The 4912-nt window shown below is 51.8% G+C and overlaps 1 long non-coding RNA gene across 1 annotated transcript in view; it reads right to left on the minus strand.

The window, feature by feature from the left end:
* LOC114008317 (uncharacterized) overlaps positions 1-4394 on the minus strand; it is a 14362-nt gene extending 9968 nt beyond the window's left edge. The window contains exons 1-2 of the long non-coding RNA XR_003549876.1: positions 4158-4394; positions 2162-2242 (exon numbers count right to left, since the gene is read on the minus strand). This is a non-coding gene — a long non-coding RNA (uncharacterized LOC114008317). The remainder of the gene's footprint in view (positions 1-2161; positions 2243-4157) is intronic.
* Between the last annotated feature and the right edge of the window lie 518 nt (positions 4395-4912).

The following is a 4912-nucleotide window of genomic DNA, read 5'->3' on the forward strand; positions in this document are numbered from 1 at the left end:
CCGTGTATCTCGGTGTGTGTGTGTGTGTGTGTGTGTGTGTGTGTGTGTCCCAGATCCCAAGGGAAAAAAGGAGGAGAAGGGATTGCAGTGTGACCATCCCCTCTGAGGGGTGACTTCCCACTTTCTGTCTCTCTGTGTCTCTCTGGTGAGCACATGGGCCCTCTAGCGAAAATCTTTCTCTTAAAAGAAAGAAAGAAACTAAGGTTTGCAGGTTAAGAGAGTGGTTGGGCCAGGTCACCGAGAAATAGCGTTCCAGACCCAGGTCTGAGCATCTTCAGAGCTGGTGACTTGGTGTTCACTGCAGCAAACTTACCATCTTTCTTTCCCCTTAGACATTATTTCTTGTGTGGTTTTGCAATCCCAGAAACGGAAAATCTGGATTCACCCCTCCTGGAGGCAGTTGGGAGTTCCTCATCATCCATTACAGGTCCTGCTGGGGTTTGCCCCCCTCTTCTTCTTTTTAAAATTTATTTTATTGATTCCTTTTTTTGTTTGTTTTTGCTATTGGGCATGTTGTACTTGCCAGAGAGAGACGGGGTGGGGGTTGGGAGTAAGAAATCACCCCCAGGAGGAATGACCACACCATAATCTCTTTTCCTTCTTCTCGTCTTGGGATTTTGGGCATGCGCGTGCACACACTCAGCCCACGTGTTTTTCAAGTCACTGAGTCTGGGACTCAAACTGCGTATCCCCAGCGTGGGATCCAGCTGCTTTAACCACCATGCCAATAGCGGGTCTCTACCACAGGTTGTTTACAAGAATCTCTGATAGCCAAAGGCTCTCTCTCTTTTTAAAAGTTTGTTCATTTCTTTTTTTTCTGAAAGAGAGAAACAGCAGGAGAGAGAATGCGAAAGGGGCTCCCCCCAATAGGCTCTTCCCATCACCATCCACCCCTACCCGAGCCAGCCCAGGTCCCAGACACGTGTGTGCTTGGCATGCTCAGAGAGGCCCCAAGACATGAACCTAGGACCTTTTTCAGGTGGGTCAAGTTTCATTACCACTGCACCACCACCTGGCCCTAAGGCTGTGTCATGTTATTGTCCTTTCCAGTTGATGAGAAAGATTTTATGATCATCTTTCTACAAATGGAGATACGAAAGGAGATTGAGTGTTCACTATCGTAATCTAGGCTGTGGAAGTCAATGAACTGAACCAATTTCACTTCTTCCAAGTCACAAATGAGGTCCATGGCCACTTTTTTGAAAATGAAGATTTAGGGCCAGTCCTTTAACTTAGTGGTTAAGGGAGCCAGATTCCACGTTGCTGACCATAGTTCAAATCCCACCCCAGCAGCTTGAACAACACACCGGGCACATGCGTGTGCATGCCTCAAAACCCAGTAGGATGGAGAAACGGAGGAGCTGGGATGGCAGGGGTGAGCACACCCCATTGGGTGCTGCTTTTTCTCTCTCTCTCTGTCTTTTTCTGGCCCATACCCTCTGGTAATTACAAACAAAAAAATAAGTGATCATTTAGAAATCCATTGCGGGGCTAGCTGGTGGCATGTGATTAGGGTGCTGGACTCCCACATGGCTGACCATGGTTTGAGTCCTGGGCCTGGTGCCTTGCTTTCTCTCTCTCTCTTTCTCTTGCTCTGGTCAAATTTAAAAATTAATTAATTAATTAATGATTCTTTTCTTTAAGAGGTTTTTGCTATAGGGCACATGCGCTCACCAGAGAGAGAGAGAGACAGAGAGATAGAAAGCGAGAAATCACCCCCCAGGGGGGATGGCCACACCGCAATCCCTTCTCTTTCATTCTCCTCTCAGGATCTTGGGCACGCACGCACACGCGCCCGGCGTGAGTTTAAGCCACCGGGTCTGGGATGCGAACCGTGGTTGACTACGTGGGAGTCCAGCGACATAGCCATTACACTAACTGCTGGTCCCCAATTAATAATTCTTAAAAAAACACACACAAACTTCTCCAACAGTCAGGGGACACTGTCCAGCCTAAACCCATCCAAATCCCCCAGTGTCTCATGTAGAAAGAACAGGTCAAAGCTTAAGCACAGAGGCATTTGGGAGGGATCTGAACCTCAGCCTGCTTGGCAGTTAGAACTCCCTCGATGCCTTCATTGTAGACAAAGACACCCTTCTGCATGAGGCGGAAAAAAGATCGCGGGCACGACAAGCAGGCTGGAGGGGGCAGGCAGCCTCACCTTGATGCTCTGAGAGTCGAGGGCTGGCGCTGTGGGCGCTGACAGATTCACCATTAGCAGGAGACATCGAGAGCCCGCACGCTGCAGCACAAGGAGAGAGATTTATAACGCCCGCACAGCTGTTTGAATGCAACTTCAGCCAGATCCTCACCGCGTCCTGGGCAGCGAGGCTTCCTGTCGGGGGGACATCCTCTCTCCTGTCGGCTCAGCCTGGGAGCCTGGACCTTGGGAATAACAGGAGGGAGGGTCCCCTGCTGGAATCTCAGTGCTCGGTCCTCTTCTCTCCTCCAGGACAAGCATGCACTTTCCCCTTGTGGGCATGAGACTACCTGGCCGCTGCCCAGAAGACAGGCCGGGCCCCACCCTGGCAGCACGTGTCCATCCATCCTCACACTCCCAGGAGGTGCAGGGATGCTTCTGGGGTGCAAACACCCTGCAATTAGATCTTTGCATGGGCTGCAAGTACCCAAGGAGCCGGCTGCAGGGGGAGAACTGATCCAAGGCCCCCCCTTTCTATTTATTTATTTATTTTAAGGTTTTTGCCATAGGGCATAAGTGATTGCCAGAGAAAGAGAGAGAGAGAGGGAAAGTGAGAAATCACTCCCCTAGGGGAGAGGCCATGCCGCAATTTCTTCTCCTCCACTTTCCTCCTGGGATTTTGGGCATACACGCACATGTACTCAACTTGAGTTTCTAGCTGCTGGATCCAGGACTCGAACCATAGTCGGCCATGTGGGAGTCCAGTGCCTTAACCACTACACCGCCGGCTGGCCCCCATGGCCAATTCTTGCAGAAACGCATGTCATGAATGACGTCTTCCGTTTTGTGAGCCCTACTATGTATTCAAAATGTGTTTATTCAGATTCTTAGAACACCCTTCATGGGTTTGCGTTCTAATCCCATTTTTCTGATGAGGAAATGGAGGCCTAGAGAGGTTAAGAAACATCCCTGGGACCAGCAGTTGGCATAATGGCTATGTCACTGGACTCCCATGTAGTTGAGCATGGTTCAAGTCCCGGACCCGGTGACTTAAACTCACACCGGGTGTATGTGCGTGCATGCCCAAGATCCCAAGAGGAGAATGGAGGAGAAGGGATTGTGGCATGGTTATCCCCTCTGGGGGGTGGTTTCTCACTTTCTGGCTCTCCGTCTCTCTCTGTCTTTCTGGTGAGCTCACACGCCCTATAGCAAACACCTCTCAAAAAAAAGAAAGAAAGAAAGAAAGAAAGAAAGAAAGAAAGAAAGAAAGAAAGAAAGAAAGAAAGAAAAGAAGCGTCCCCTACGTAAGAAGTCCCCCACATGTGAGTGGCAGAGTTGGGATTTGAACACAGTCTTTGTGACTCCCATGCTTGGGTAGGATTGAATGGTGCGCCCCTGAATTCCTGTCTGATCTGACTCTGTGAATGGCACTGCGTGTGGAAACGGGTCTCTAACGGCAGACGCAGTTAGAGGAGGTCACTCTGGGTCAGGTTACATTCATCCCCGAATCCAACCTGGGGTCCTTATAGAGAGGGCGGTGGTGATGGCCACGTGAAGACAGGAAGGAGATGAGCATGGCGCGGCCACATTGAGGAGTCCACACGCTGCTGGCCACCACCAGAAGGTGGGGGGCACAGGGAGGGTTCTCGCCTCAAGACCTTGTCCCCGCTGACCCCTTGATTGCAGACAACTCTGAGACCATAAGTCCTTGGGGCCAGCAGGTGGCATGGTGGTTAAGGTGCTAGACTCCCACATGGCCAACCATGATTCGAATCCCAGACCTGGTGGCTTGGAAAACATGCCAGGCATGTGTGTGTGCATGCCCCAAATCCCAGAAGAAGCATGAAGGAGAAGGGATTGCAGCATGATCACACACAGACACACACACACATCCCGAGGTAGTGATTTCTCACTTTTTCCTTCTCTTTCTTTGGCAAGTATATGTGCCTATGGCATAAACCTTAAAAAAAAAGAAAGAAAGAAAGAAAAGAAAAAAACCACCACAACAAAAACAAACCTGTTTCAAGCCACCAGTTGGTGGCACTTGCTCATAACAGCCCTAGGAGACTGGTCCAGGTATTCTGGTGAGACAGGCTTTTGTGCCAGGGCGAGGCAGGAGCAGCTGTTCGCCCAGAGCTCGTCCTCCCTGGGGTCACTTCGCTGGGGCCATCCTCACTCTGCCAGTACCCTGACCCGGGAAGCTGCAGAGCCGGGCTGCTTCCCAACGCCCAACCAGAGAGAGACTGAAGAGAACTCAAACTCAACCCTAGGACCCACAGCCCAAATGGCCAGTCCCTCCCACCTCTGTCCCGTTCCTAGGGAACCTGTCCCCCCCCCACCCCCGAGCCCCGCCAGCCTCCAGGACTGCAGGTTCGAAGCAGGAACAAATGGCCCCTGTGCGTCAGCAAGCAACCTTGCCAAAGGCGTCTTGGCTAGTGGCTGGGGGGGCCGGGAGCAAGCAACCTTGCCAAAGGCGTCTTGGCTAGTGGCTGGTGCCCCGCGGCCCTCACGTCCACTTGGCACGACGCTAGCAGGGTCATTTTACCGCAGACGGGCCAAGTGACACTGTGTGCTCTTTGGACTGCCCAGGAACCGGGCTGCATTTGGGTGTCCCAGACACGGTCGTTTCCAGAACACTTTCCCAGCTGCTGGCTCGGGGTGCTTTTCCTTTTCTGCTGGCTTGTCTCTGGGAAGAGAGAGCCTACACTGTCCCTGGGGATGCTACAGCCAGGGTGGGGGGGGGTCCTTCCCAGGAGGGGACACTCATAGGAG

Source organism: Tupaia chinensis, unplaced genomic scaffold, assembly GCF_000334495.1.
Source record: "Tupaia chinensis unplaced genomic scaffold, TupChi_1.0 Scaffold000320_1, whole genome shotgun sequence".
Taxonomy (NCBI): domain Eukaryota; kingdom Metazoa; phylum Chordata; class Mammalia; order Scandentia; family Tupaiidae; genus Tupaia; species Tupaia belangeri.